This window comes from Nannobrachium achirus (genome assembly GCF_963921795.1).
Source record: "Nannobrachium achirus genome assembly, chromosome: 14".
Taxonomy (NCBI): domain Eukaryota; kingdom Metazoa; phylum Chordata; class Actinopteri; order Myctophiformes; family Myctophidae; genus Nannobrachium; species Nannobrachium achirus.
Genome location: NC_137821.1, coordinates 62,286,561 through 62,302,370, shown reverse-complemented (window position 1 = coordinate 62,302,370; position 15,810 = coordinate 62,286,561). Strand labels below are relative to the sequence as shown.

Sequence of the window (15,810 nt, the reverse complement as noted above, 5' to 3'; positions counted from 1 at the left end):
CCTCAAGTGCAGGGAGATCCAGACACATGCTGGCCTTGAACCACACTGCAAAAACTCAAAATCTTATGAAGTTGATCCAGCTTATTTCTAGTCAAAATTCCAAATCACACTTAGTATAAGATACATCATCTAACCAGTCAAATTTCTGTGAGATATAGGGACTTGTTTTCATACATTGCAACTTGAATATCTTGCTAAGTGATAAAATCATGAAACCATCTGGTATTGAGTCATGTCTTAGATAAAACAAGGTTATTTTGGCATATCACTGATTTTTAAGCTGGTGTGTTATTGTAAAAGATGTAATCATCTCATATCAAGACATAGACTTAGTTAATTTCAAGAAAAACAACATCTTTATTGGAAAGGTGTGTTTCTACCCCAAACATTACAGTACGTGCAATGAGATCATACTTAATTGGGTTGTACTTTCTATTATTGAATGTCACAAAGTATTATGGCACAAAATCAACAAGGTTTCCAGCATCAACATAGCTTGAGCCTGCAAGGAACTTTTAACCCATGTGGTCCTCAACCTTTTCAGGCTGTGACCCCACAAAATAATCACATTGGAACTGCTGTGGATCCCACAAAATAATCACATTTGAACTGTGGACCCCCCCCCCCCCCCCCCACCCACCCTCACCCTGACAAACACTTGGAATGTAGGAGTTGAGACATTACATTTTGTTTGACTCAGTTCCAGATACATTTTGTGAAAATAGCAGATCTACAAGCTGGTGTTGTGAGCTTGTAGATTGTCTATTTTCAAAAATGTTGCATCTTTCTCATTATTTGATCTTTTTTTGTATAGTTTGTTGATTAGTTTTGATGCAGTAATGGTCATTTTCAATTAATTTACATTTTAACTTTTTCATTTTTAGATTTTAAAAAGGTCTTCAGAGTCTTAACCAGTAAACTTGTCACAAAACTGTCATCTGGGGACCATCTGGGACACCCAACCCCCACCCCTGAGGGTCCCTACCCTCAGGTTTAGAACCATTATTCTACAGTATAGGCTAAATACTGATCATTCTACCCAACTGTAGAGAGAGAGGTTGTCATTCAAAACAATGCAATGATACAATATAAATGTTTTCACAAGACCAAACTCTGGTGTACCACTCATGACATTAGAAATAGCCGCATATATAGTAATTTGAATTTCCATAATGCATTATCCATGGTGTGAAAACATGTTCAACTTGCTCTATTCCAAAGAGGTCCCCTCCCCTCTACATATTAGATATTTTTCACATCAGAGACGGGCCCATTTCACGTACCATCTCCATCAATTAAATAATAAATAAATCCATCCGTGCATGACTGTGGCCCCTCTTTGATCATGTGAAGATTTCTTGGATGTAATAGCAGACGCTCCAAACTTTTAAGCAATGGTAAATAATGAAAGCAATGGTTCTTAAGGGTTAGGGATCTGAAATATCCATGTTTCAGATAACATGCTGGATTCTTTTAAGACCATAAGCTCTGCTTCAATTGTTTGCAACAGACTTCTCTGATTGTCTTGTCCTTCAAGTGGGTTGTAGAAATGTTACTGAAAGGGTCAATAAACTGGTCAAATAAATCCATCGCATCACTCTTCAGTTGAACAATTTCCCCAGAATGTCCATCAATCATGTCACTCATTTGATGTTTCAGGTGCTCCAGAAAAGCTGGCAGATATTGCTGGACTCCATTCTCTTTATTCACCATTCACCATCTGGTTAACAGCTCTCTGGGGAGGGTGGGGGTGGTGGTGGGGGAAGAAGATACACAAACAAATAAATAAAACAAATAATACATCTCCCACAAGAGCTTTTAATTCATTACACAATTTTAAGATTATGTATTACATGCATGCTACTATCAATGCAATTCCTTTAGAAGACAATGGCATACACTATACCTGAGTAAATTGTTGGGTTTCCCTGGCTTGAAGAAGAAATGCAGTTGAATGTTTGAAAAGGTTAACCTTCTCACGACCCTCTCCACTCTGAAAAAAGAACACATATCTCCATTAAAACAGCAAAAGGTGACGAGGCTAACTAGTAACCACTAACTAACACCACCATACAACATATTATAACTAGGCCTAACTTTTAACTGGATTTTGATGTGACGCCAATCTGATTTGTTTTGTGTGTGTGTGTGTGTGTGTGTGTGTGTGTGTGTGTGTGTGTGTGTGTGTGTGTGTGTGTGTGTGTGTGTGTGTGTGTGTGTGTGTGTGTGTGTGTGTGTATGTATATATATATATATATATATATATATATATATATATATATATATATATATATATATATATATATATATATACATATACATATATATACATATACATATAACTATGAATTTACTGTAGACACCAGTGAACAGTGAAACTCCAGTTGAATTTATTGTATAAGGGTCCATTTGGTTTCATGTACACTGCTAAACAGGTCTGACTGTAACTCTGAGAGTGTGCTGTACAAATGGAACCAAATGGATCCATAAATGTTGGAATTGGTTACATTGTTTACCCTGGTAAACAGGTCCATTTGGTTAACAACAGCTCTCTGGTGAGGGGAGGGGGAGATAAATACACAATGCATATATATGTATATAAAACGATTACCTACCGTTCGATTGGCCCGTAATGAATTATCTTCGTCTTTGAAGAATATCCTGCGTTGTATGGATGTACATTAGTCCTCAGCTACAGACTACAGAGACAGTTGTTGTTGTTGTTGTTGTTGTTGTTGTTGTTGTTGTTGTTGTGGCTGTTCGCGTCGGTCCACCGTCATCCCAGCAGGCTCAACTTGGTGAAGATAATGCGCAGTATGCGCTCGCGTTCGTTTTATTAAACACCAACGTCATGCTGCAATCTAATCAGTAATAACTTTTAAATGTGGACGTAAAGCCAGACCGGTCTGATGTTCGCTTCTGCTTGTCGACTCTTTTTGGTCCACGGCGCACCCCGTTGTTTACAAAGAGCATATCCGGTCCGTACTATTCCAGACTAGGTAGGGTACAGTTATATTTTATTATTTTATATTTTCGTATTTGTTCCACTGCGCAAAATGTAGAGAATAAAAAATACATTTTACACACACATATATATTGTAAGTCCCTCATACATCAAGAAACGATGCGTTTTAAATTTAGTTACGAATGTTACAACCCCCCCTCTTGATGGAAATGGTAGTGGCCCACGAGCCGAAGACAGCCGAAGATAGCCGAAGGGAACGCGGTCCCTTTGATCTCACTATCAGACACAGCCGAGTCCACTTTCAAATTCACCTAACAGTACACCTCCCAGGTTAACAGAACCGAACAAACACCGTCTTTATTTCTCTGCACTGCAACTTTACCAACGACAACTGAAACCACACGTTATTGCTGGTAAGTTACATACAACATATTTTACTTTTGTATTGATTACATTAATAGGTTTTAATGTTAATATTGACGTTTCAAATGTTTATTGTACCCACGCTTTGCAGAGGGAAGCCAAGAAGTTGAGCTAAACCGGTTAACTTCTGCTAACAACATGGAAGATTTGGACGACGTCGCTTTGTCGACTTTAAGGGGTAATGCATGCATGTAAACAATTTTAAACACATAACCTAACATAGGTTATACCAATTAATTATGGTGACTTAGGCGATTTATCTGAGGTGTCTGCACGTCCACCAACATGCTCACCCTCTGTTGTTGTGGGACTAAAAAGCAGTTCAAGCTCACATCACTGCACACGGGGACACGCTGTGAGCTTGTAAATCTGTTCTTTTTTTGGCGCGCCCATTATATTAGACATATTCTGGTGCTTTTAAATGATGTTTGGTTTATTTTAATGTGATAAATTACAAATTAGAATGAAGTTAGTTGGCCAAAACTTTTCAAAAATAAATAAATTAACCTGTAGTTTTGACTGTGATGTAACAAAGTTCTAGTCAAACATATTTTTGTTGGGCTTTAGATTTCTTTATGAATGCATAGATGTAAAGTTATGTAGTTGCTTAGATATAGTTTGTTGTATACTATTTATGGCTGCAGCAGTAAGGGTTACAGAGTTCAGACCTGTTTACAAGTGTACAAATGGACCAGCAGCAATAGGGTTCATTTGGTTCCTAATTATCAGTCATTAAGCTGGCAAACCCTTTGATTAAATCAGTTTCATTGATATTATAAAATATCAAAAAAAAAAAACTTCTGTATTATTTAGATTACATTGATAGAATTATTGCAAAGAAAATATGTGCAGCTCCAGTTATATTTATAGTTAAAGGAGTAGTTCACTCCCATTTTCTATCTTTTTTTATTCTATCGATTACTCATGCCACGGAGACTTGAGTTCAATAATATTGTTTAGTTTTTGTCACATTCCTAAGCCAATAATTTGAGGAGGCTCTTTGTATGCCCATTGATTCCAGATGGAGACCCAAGTGAGTAATCAATAGAAAAAAAATGGGTGAACTTCTTTAAATCAATAAACAGTCCCCAGGCTCCAGTTGGCCCAGCAACCAGGTGGCAATATATGATTTTTTTTTCTTCTTTTCTTTCTATAGTTGCAAACATCAGTGAGGCAATGATGGGCACCCTGACTCGTGAAGACTTGCGGGACCTTTTCCCAGGCCAGAACATTTCTTGAGGAGAAAAGCAGTCTGGCGTTCATTTCATGGTGATGTCGAGGTCAGTTTCTACAATAATAGAGCACTAAGTTGTAACCTGTATAACTTAAAAGCACTATGTTGTTAAATCATGTGTAAATTGACAGTAACTGTAGTATGTTCACTTTATTGCATTGGTACTTGTTTAAGCTGTAAAACCATAAGGCATTCTCCAGGCCAACCTTTGTTGATTTTATTATACCACGACGTTGTGCTTAATGCAAACCATGATCAACAATTAACTAATTACTTCAGTATCCTCTGGTTTAGAGGTTAGCTGGCAAAGAATATAACCTATGAAATTAAACATAGCATACTTGTGCCAAGTTATCAGTGAAGTTTAACAGTAACATTTTATTTTACAGGAATCTGGCAGAGAGGACTTGGGCAGTTCTTGTTCTGCTAACAAGTCACCACTGCCACAGACCTCCACTCCTGTTGGAGGATGTCCAACTGTAAACTACAAGATACCACTGCCACAGGCTTCCACTCCTGTTAGAGCATGTCCAGCTGCAACTCCTGAAAAGGTTGTGAAGATCTCCTTCCCAGACTACGTAGTACACACAGATACCGAACTTGAGCACGTCCGAACTCAATACTTTGAGTTGGCGAAGAAGGGTGAAGAGCGGAACTGCCAGATGTCCAAGGAACTCAGATGCCGACTCATTCGTAACACCATGACCAGCATGATCGCAATCCTGAGGGCAAAGGGGGATGCTGAATCTGACAGATACCCATCAAAGCCAGAACTTACAGCTATGGCAAGAAGAATAGTCCAGTACTACCCCATGCTGCAGGACCTGAACAATAAGAACACATGGGTAAGTGAAATAAATGTATCCAGTTGATGACTAAATTGTTTGGCATTTTAAGTGGAAATTAGAACGCTTTACTTTTGTCTTGTACAGGCCACTGTGTATGGACAGCTATTCAAAAGATTGCAAAACGTGAGAACCCCCCAAAAGACCGTTCCAGAAGGGAGACCTTCAAAGAAACGCCATCTGCAGCCAAAGATGGCCCGTCTTGAGCAGCCAACTGACACAGATGAAATCGATTCCAGTGACTCTACCATCATTCTCAACCACTCCTCAGAGGAGAATACAAGCGCAGACTCTGCCATTAATGAAAAAGGTGACCTTCAAATGTATATTTAAACATTTAACCTTATGATGTGTTTATTACATTTATTTTATGTTGAGGAGAGATGGGAGAACCCTGTTAATCAACACAAACACTATGATTGCTGTGTAGTTATTTGACTTTGCGTTTGTGTCTTATAGGTAACATGCCGGTCAACACCGACAGTCCTGATTCTGACAGTCCAGCAGCCATGGCCAAGCACTACAGAACCCTACAGGCGTTGTACAAAAAGAAAAATCCAAACCATGAGTCTGTCTCTCAGCTCCTGGATTTGGAGTTCAAAGCCAGAAGAGCTTTCATTGATTCAGATTCCATTCGTGAGGAGGACCGATACGACAAAATTATAGAGGCATATCCTTGCTTCAAGGTCATTGGACATGTAAGTGATTGTTTAGTAGGCATAATTTGAAACACATACCAATGTTTTCCTCCTCCTAAATGATGCATTCAAATGTCTATTATATATTTAATATTTCATAGGTGTTGCAGGAACTTCGCCGCATCCTGGACAAGGAACAGCGACTACATTGATGAACTGAAGGGAAGATGGAATGAGTTCTGCCAGAAGGTGCTGTTTTATGGCGTGTCCAAAAAGATCATGAAACCTCCAATGGGAATGACCAAAAGTAAGCATTGATGTTTGGTGGATGTATGATGTTAATGTTCAAGTGTCTTGTCTTTCTTTTTCATCTCTTGGCTGTCATTTATACATATCTTTTTTATGTAAACTTTTGTAGATCATTGAGCGTGCATTTTATCAACCTATAAATGTAATGATCTTTTTCCTCAACAGTTCAACAGGCTCTCATGGTTCTCCGTGCACTACCATCACTGTTCCCCTCCACGGCTGCTGCTCCCAAGAAGCTACGAGACACAAGTGAGGCTCTGGTGTATGTCCTGGAGGTGAGCATACTTAGTTATACTGCAATGTACAACATTACAGTATAATATTCACCTGTCAAAAACAACCCTATTTTGATGTGTTAAAATGATTATAGCTGAAGGTCCTGCTTACGCTATAACTTCATTAGGATTTAGCTGACTTAGGTAAAAAATAAATTGATAAATACTAAAATGATCCTTGAAAACAAAGTTCATTATCTGATAGAACGATATGTGTGTTTTGTGTTAAAGGAAAAAGAAGACCCCAATGCATACTTGAAGAAGCGTCCTCTATCCTGTCCCGTGCTGATTGTGAGTGAGTCCAACTGCCTCCTGGCCATAGGAGATGAGCCCATACACACACTCCCAAAATGTGAGGTAGCAGACGGTGTTGTCTACCTTATGGCCTACTATTATACCCTACACCTTAGATACCCCAAGTGTGTTGCCACTCTGCTTTCTGTCATACAAACGGAGGTCCTCTTGGATGAAATCCATGAGGGAGACCTCACTCCATCTTACAAGAAGGCCATGGCCGATTGGAAAGCTTTCATTGGCCACTAAAGCCCCCATTGACCCCCCCTAACCCCATATGAGATGGTATTATACCATCCACAGCCTTAGATTCTGTATTATTGTTCCAGTTCCAACCCCCCACAACAGTTTATTTTGTGGACTTTATATTGAAGAGAACTGGTCCAAAGTTTGTTTAAATGTTATTTTGACCAGCTGCTTGTGTTAATGTTAAAGCAATGTCTTTATTTTGTATGTTAAAATATACAGTAAGCACTTTGGGTAAAGCCAATGGGTAGCTAGTACTGTGGAATAGGTGACTTCTTTGCAGAACTAGAACTACCTGGTTCTGACCCTTTTATATTGAAGAAAACGGATCAGCTATTTGTTTGAATATATTGGTCATCTGTATGTCAAGGCCAAGATCGCTTTGGTAGAGGTTTGGGTTGTGTAGTTTACCTTGCCACGGTGTAACTCCAAAGGTGTGCATGACATTTAAAAAATGGTTGTGCATTGTTTAGAATGTTCCTCATTGAGTTATATTGTACTGAGTAAACACTGAGTGAATAAACTTACTGAGCACTTTTTTTCAGTCTCAGTTGAATATGCCATAGGTTTGATCAGAGCACTCCCAGCTCTGTTCCCCTCCAGTTCACCACCACCAAAGAAGTTGGGACGAGATGCAAGCGAAGCTTTGCTCCACATTCTTGAGGTAGGATTGTCACACCAAATAGTCAGCTGATCTACAACCTCAAAACATGTCTTATGTTGTGCTTAAGATCTATTTATTGTATTTGAATCCTGAAAACGGTACTTTCTATCATGGATTTATGCAAGACTTATTAACTTAAAGGAGTAGTTCACCCCCAAATGACTTTTTCCTATTGATTACTCATGCCTTGGAGACATGGAGTTTTTTTTTTATTTGTCACATTCCTGGCTTTCTGATGTTAAGTTGGGTTGTCAGTTGCCCATGTATGTTACTGACAACATATCTATTGTTTTTTTTGTTTTGTTTTTCTTTTTGTTGTAGCCATCTGAAGATCCAAACACCTACCTACAGAAGAGCGCCCTCCCCAGCCCAGTCCTGATCCTGGATAGGCCCTGCTGCATGATTGCTGTTGGCAACACTCCCGTCACCACTTTCCCGGAAGAAGAATTGCATCACGGTTTGATTTATCTTCTAGCCTATTACTACACCATGCATCTGACCTACCCAAAGTGTCTGGGAACACTGCTGTCTGTCTTGCAGACCGAAATCTTGCAGGATAACATTCACGATCGTGACGCCACATCTTCGTACAAAAAAGCTATGGGGGAGTGGAAGTCTTTCGTTCAGGGGAATTAGAAGTAGCAGGGTTTAAGGAAATGTGCAATACCAGATGCTGTTTGAAGTCACAGATCTGCTGTGTTTTATTTGTTTTTTATTTATTTTAAAGTTTAAGTGCTATATGTTTATGTTAAAGCTCTGGTAACTTTTGTCCGTTGAGTCTGTTAGTGTTAAGTCAACAATGTTAGTGGTAAGTCAGGGGAATTAGAAGTAGCAGGGTTTAAGGAAATGTGCAATACCAGATGCTGTTTGAAGTCACAGATCTGCTGTGTTGTATTTGTTTTTTATTTATTTTAAAGTTTAAGTGCTATATGTTTATGTTAAAGCTCTGGTAACTTTTGTCCGTTGAGTCTGTTAGTGTTAAGTCAACAATGTTAGTGGTAAGTCAACAGTAAGTCAGCAGTTTGGGCCTATCCGGGATCAGGACATGTACTGTAAGATGTGAGTCATGTTGCAGAAGAGACCTAAACAAAACCAGAGGATCAATGTTACAATGTCTGTCTATTTGCTATTTGCAAATCAGATCTGGGCCACATGCAGACAGGAATCCAATTGGTATTAACAACACGTGACCATTAAAACCGATCAGATTCCAGTCTGCATGTGGCCCAGATCTGATAGGATTTGGCATACAAATAGCGAATAGACAGACATTGTCACATTGATCCTTTGGGTTTTTTTTTATGTCTCTTCGGCAAGGACATTACAGATGTCATAGTGTTAAAAGTGAAATGTTTGAAGTCAGATCTGTGTTTTTATTTATTTTAAGTTAAGTGCTGCTATTTTATGTTGAAGCTCTGGTACCTTGTCTGTTCAGTCTATTAGTGTTGAGTCAGCAGTTTGGGCCTATCTGGGATCAGGACATGTACTGTAAGATGTCACTCATTGATCCTCTGGTTTTGTTTAGGTCTTTTCTGCACCATGTTACAATGTCTATTCGCTATTTGCAAATCTGTGCCAAATCCTATCTGATCTGGGCCACATGCAGACTGGAATCCGTTTGGTATTAACAACACGTGACCATTAAAACCGATCAGATTCCAGTCTGCATGTGGCCCAGATCTGATAGGATTTGGCATACAAATAGTGAATAGACAGACATTGTGACATCGACCCTTTGTTTTTGTTAACTACTGTACCTATACCTAACTGGCCTGCTGCCTGCGCACTCTGGCACTTTGTTTTGGATTAAATGTTGACAAAGTTGACAACAATGGTTATGCCTTCATGTCTTTATTACTGAATACATTTCTGATTTGCTTTTTTGAGTACCTTTAACCTAATTGTGTATTTGACTTGGTACAGTGCTTGAAAAGGGATTTTAAAACGTATTTCAAGACTCAATGGCTAGTTATGAGTCTATTTGACTTGGTACAGTGCTTGAAAAGGGATTTTACAACTTATTTCAGGACCATTAATGGCTAGTTATGAGTCTATTTGACTTGGTACAGTGCTTGAAAAGGGATTTTACAACTTATTTCAGGACCGTTAAGGGCTAGTTATGAGTCTATTTGACTTGGTACAGTGCTTGAAAAGGGATTTTACAACTTATTTCAGGACCGTTAATGGCTAGTTATGAGTCTATTTGACTTGGTACAGTGCTTGAAAAGGGATTTTACAACTTATTTCAGGACCGTTAAGGGCTAGTTATGAGTCTATTTGACTTGGTACAGTGCTTGAAAAGGGATTTTACAACTTATTTCAGGACCGTTAATGGCTAGTTATGAGTCTATTTTACTGAAATATCGTGCTTGGAATGAGTTTGAAAAACGTATTTCAAGATATTTGCCAACTAATTCTGAGTTTATATGACTTAATTAATTACTTGGAATGGGGTTTAATGAACTTATTTTAAGAATCCCTGACTTCCCTAAAGCCTTGATATATTTTCTTATTTCAAGAAATCTTACCGGGAAAAAATTTCTTACCCCACTGGCAGATAATCTTACTTGTTTTTAGTTGATTTATACTCAAAAACATATTTTTTTTCTTATATTTAGAGTAGGTTTTTTTGCAGTGCATGCCTTCTTGCCAGTGAAGAAGGGATAGCTGGTGGTATCTCTGCCACTTAAACTATGAATAAAGGGCAGGGCACGACACTGTGCAAGCCCCAGTGCTGATACCAGTTGATGGACAGGAATTTTGTTCTGTTCTCACCCGCAGCTCTGGAACTGGAAGGCATCTGAGATGGGTTGCTGCATAGTAAAGGCTGTAACGGTTTGACGTTTTGGGGTGCCAGTTAGGACTGAGCCTAACACGATTGTGTCCAAATGGAACCGCAACCGCTTTTTTAAATGTTATAGTCAATCTTACAAAGGGTTTTTAAAGAATTAAGTGTGCCTGCCATGCAATGGCAAAACACTTATTGTAATCCGCCATACTTAAGTCAGTAAGTAAGTCATGTTCTTGCAAATTTCTGCTCGTAATAACTGCCGCACAATTTACGCCACCCACGCAATATATACATCAAAACGTGCGGCTCGGCCGGGAATGGTGTGCTATTACTTTTCTAAGAGAAAAGTTGTATCGTTTAATTGATATTAATTTATTAGTGAATTAATTTTACCCATTGACTTATAATGGGAATCGCAAAAACTCACATTCAATATTTTTTTTCTCGCAAACCATAGGGGCTACAGTTTCAAAACTTGGAGAGGAGATTTATAATGATATCAAGGATTAAATAAAAAATAATTTCGTCAGTTGGCCTCATGGTGGCGCTATAACAGTCCACTTTACCTTTCGGCCTGTAACTCTTGAACCGTGGGTCGGAAAATTAAAATTCCTTTTTCCCTGGATTCCTTGGGTCATGACGCATCTCCTCATATAGGCCACGCCCATTTGCGTCAGGATAGATTTTCCGCCATTTTGAATTTTCTTCAAAACACACTTTTTGCTCCTTTTCCTACATATTTTCTCCAAATGTCACAAAAATCGATACACACGATCTATGGACTCATGCGATAAACATATTTAAACGATATTTTGATAGTCCATACCGTTCTTCCGTAACAGGGTTCCAAAGTTAGCGGGAGGAGCCCGTTTTGTAAGAAGTAGCCATAAATCACAAACGAAACATCCAGTCAACACCAAATTTTAACCACAAGTGGGTGGCGCTATACTGAACATATACCCAAAAGCATTTCCACTTCGACCCATAGGGGGCACCACAAACACGCAAAACGTAACCGTTTCATGCCAAAACGTGTTTTTCAGGGGGAACGACCCTCTCAAAACGAAACACAAACGATCTCGGGAGCGACGGGACAACGTAATCGCCTTGCGGAACTTGTGGGAGGAGCCTATTTCTTAAAAACAAGAAACCATATTGCTAATGCTAACACATGCTAATGCTAACAAATGCTAATGCTAACAAAGATGCTAATGTTAACACATACAAGGTTGCACACACTTAGCGAGCTGCAGGCACACTTAAAATTTCTTTGAAATTTTCTTTTCTAGTTAACCATATGACCCATAAAACCATATAGCCAGGCATGGATTACCCAACAAAAACCAACCTTCAACTCAAGAACCAAGAAAACACACAAACACAGGAAATATCCATTCAATGCCATGTATTGAAATTACTCCCAGCCCACACCCAAAATCCAGTCCACAGTTTACAGTTTACACACAGTTCATGTCAGTTCGCCCCAGACAACATTTAGATAATCACAGAATACAGTTTTGTCCCTTCTTCTTCTTCTTCTTTCGTGTGTCATCATCAGATGTCCAGATCAGTAGCGTACAGCCAGGCCCTCGTCTCAGGTCCCACATGGAAGAGGCCGGCCTATGAGGGTGGGGACAGGCGTTGATTATGTGGTCAGTGGTCTGCTCCGGCTCCCCACACTCACATGCTGCTCCGTCGGCCAAGCCCCACTTTTGCATGGACGCTTTGAAGTGTCCGACCCCAGTTCTCAGGTGGTTCAGCAGAGCCTCTCACGGGGGATGTTTTTTCTTGCTGCCCCAAGGAGTACTTTGCAGTAGGCTGCATACCCGGCATCCACATCGGCAGAATCTGGGTCTGGGAGGCAGACTTTTTTGTCTCCTCAGTGAAGGACTGCCTTTCGGGACTGCCTTTCGGAAGTTCCATCTTCTGACGAGTTTCCCTGCTACTGGCTGCACCAGAGATGGAACCTTTATGATGGACGGCCGAAGCTGTTCCAGCGTGCAGAAAAGAAGCTTGGTGGCTCTTTCGGGTCAAACAGCAACAGCGCATTGGCACTGGATGCCCATTGGCTTAATGTCTCTCAGTTTGGTGTTGTATGGCTGTAACCCCAATCTGTGTTTTGGCAGTTGAAGTCCCCTGCATAGATAGCGGGTGCAGGTGCCAACAGGAGTGATGCCATGGTCAGCGTGGCTGGTGGCGGCTTGTAGACATTAACAACCGATGTGGACTGTACTTTAGTAGACAGCCATTCGATGTTGGAGCCTGGTGGAGATTGGCCAGTGGCTGTCCAGCTAAGGTCGCTCCTGACAAAGGTTGCAAGTCCATGCTGTTTGCTGTGGGTGGACCCAGCAAGGTGGAATCCGGGCAGTTTGAGGATGTTGTCGCTGTCACATTGTGTCTCCTGAAGGAGGACGGCTGCTACTTTGTGGGAGTCAGCGAGGTGGCGAGTGACTACCAGTTTGGCGATGGTGAGGCCCTCTACATTGATCTGGAGCACTGACAGAACCTGGTGCTCGATGGTCGGGATGGCAACCCGCCCTGACGTGGACGTATGATGTCTCTCCGGCCTCTTGTGGTCTGGTCTGTCAGCTGGGTGATGACTGGTTGGTGACATTGGTTTCACAAGCGGGTCTTGCACTCTGACCTTGCTACTCACAGAGGAGACCGCGTGAAGGTTGTCGTCGATCTCCTCCCGTTTATGAAAGAGAAAAAGAAAATTAAACCAATCACGGCCTGCTTTACCGTGGTGTGTGCGTGTGTGAGACAAAACCTCTATGCGGGTGCACGTTGTGAACTAGGAAAGGCATCCGTGCCGGGTTTTCCAAGTGCCGGCTCTGTTTTGTGGACAGCACAGCTGTTTGCGCGCCACGCGAGCCTCCACCTGATTTCCTTCTAGGAATCGTCCTTAGAAATCCACTACTCCGACGGCCGTTGCACGAACAATCCGATTCTACACTACAAGTCTGTTTTGACCACGTGGACTGGGAGATGTTTCAGAACGCTGCTGAAAACAATGTTGACGAGTTTTCAGACACAGTCACGTGTTTTATCAGCAAGTGTATTGATGGCATTGTTCCAAAAAAGTCCGGATTTTCCCCAATGAAAAGCCGTGGATTAACAGCGAGGTACGAGCTGCTCTCCATGCAGGAAAAATCACCTTCAGATCTGGAAATCTGGGAGACAACCGAGCAACACTCCTGAGGGCCATCAGGAAAGCCAAGAGGGACCAAGCTGCAGGACCAGTTTGAGAGCGGGATGTGAGGAGCACATGTCGGGGGTGATGAGATGAGATGAGATGAGATATACTTTATTAATCCCTGAAGGGAAATTAAGGCGTTGCAGCAGCATAGTGTGACAATACAAGATAAACTATTAAACAAGGAACAAGGACAAAACAAACATATGGACACAAACACAATAGACCTAAAGTTGATCCATGACTATGCACAAGGGTAGAGTTCTTATACATGTAAATTGTATAGTCTGATGGCAGTTGGCAAGAAAGAACGTTTATACCGCTCCGTGTGCATTTTTTGGGGGAAAGTGAGCCTCTGGCTGAAGGTGCTCTTCCTCTCCTCCATGTCACTATAGAGTGGATGGGAGGGGTTAACCAGGATGGAATTTAGTTTTTCCCTTATCCTCCTGTCTATAACAGACTGCAGACCCTCCATTCGGAGGCCAACTACTGAGCTGGCCTTCTTAATGGTTTTATTTAGCTTGTTCAGCTCCCCCACCTTGATACCCCCACCCCAGAAAACTACTGCATAAAGCAGGATGCTGGCTACCACACACTGATAAAACATGTACAGCAGCCTGCTGCACACATTAAAGGACTTGAGCCTCCTCAGGAGGTACAGTCTGCTCTGTCCCTTTTTGTACACAGCCTCTGTATTGTCACTCCAGTCCAGGTCTTTGTTCAGGTGTACGCCGAGGAACTTGTAGGAGTCCACAATCTCCACCTCTTCCCCCTGGATGGTGATTGGTACTGGGTCTGCGTACGGGCTACAGGGGGAGAGCTAGATGTGCAGAGACCCTCTCTGCCTCCCTCCCAGGGGAGCTGAACACCTTCTACACCCGGTTTGAGTCCAGCAGCACGGAACAGCCAGTGCCTGCATCACCTGTGGACACCAGCCCTTTAACCATCATGGAGCATGACGTGCGCAAGGCCTTCCAGCAGTTCAACACCCGCAAAGCCGCCGGCCCGTATGGCATCCCAGGCCGCGTGCTCAAAGCATGCGCAGACCAGCTGGCGGGTGTGTTTACAACCATCTTTAACCTCTCCCTCTCCCAAGCTGTGGTCCCTTCCGGCTTCAAATCCTCCGTCGTGGTACCGGTCCCCAAGAAGAACCACAAGGCAGCGTGCCTCAATGATTGGAGACCGGACGCTCTAACACCAATCGTTAGTAAGTGTTTTGAGAGACTGGTAAGAGATTACGTCTGCTCCAGTGTGGCTGCCTGCCACACTGGACCCATGGCAATTTGCTTATCGTCGAAACCGATCAACTGACGATCCAGTTGCCTTGGCCGTACAATCTGCACTCACCTACTTAGATAAGGGGAAGAATAAATGTGTGCGGATGCTTTTTGTGGACTACAGCTCGGCCTTAAATACAATCATCCCAGCAAGACTGGACATGAAGCTTAAAGACCTGGGCCTGCCCCCCACCATGTGCAGCTGGATCCTGAACTTTCTAACGGTCCGCCGTCAGGTGGTGAGGATGGGTAACATCACGTCGGACGCTCTGACCCTCAACACAGGAGCCCCTCAGGGCTGTGTGCTGAGTCCTCTCCTCTACTCGCTGTACACTTACGACTGTACAGCCACGCACAGCTCCAACGTGATTATTAAATACACTGACGATACGACAGTGATGGGCCAGATCGAGAATGACAATGAGGCGGCCTACAGAGCAGAGGTTGGGACACTGACGCAGTGGTGCCAGGACAACAGCCTTGTGCTCAACGTTGGTAAAACAAAGGAACTGATCGTGGACTTCAGAAGGACCGAGAGGGAGCATGCACCGATCCTCATCAATGGTGTTGCAGAGTAGCAGGTCTCTGACTTCAAGTTCCTGAGGATCAACATCTCCAGGGACCTGAAGTGGGCCAAACACACCACTCAAGTT

At 41.9% G+C, this 15,810-nt stretch overlaps 1 long non-coding RNA gene across 1 annotated transcript; it reads right to left on the bottom strand.

The window, feature by feature from the left end:
* Positions 1-674: 674 nt before the first annotated feature.
* LOC308298372 lies at positions 675-2,737 on the bottom strand. The gene is made up of 3 exons (XR_013962703.1): positions 2,616-2,737; positions 1,907-1,993; positions 675-1,735 (listed from the first exon to the last, which is right to left on the bottom strand). It is a non-coding gene; the product is annotated as an uncharacterized lncRNA (long non-coding RNA).
* Between the last annotated feature and the right edge of the window lie 13,073 nt (positions 2,738-15,810).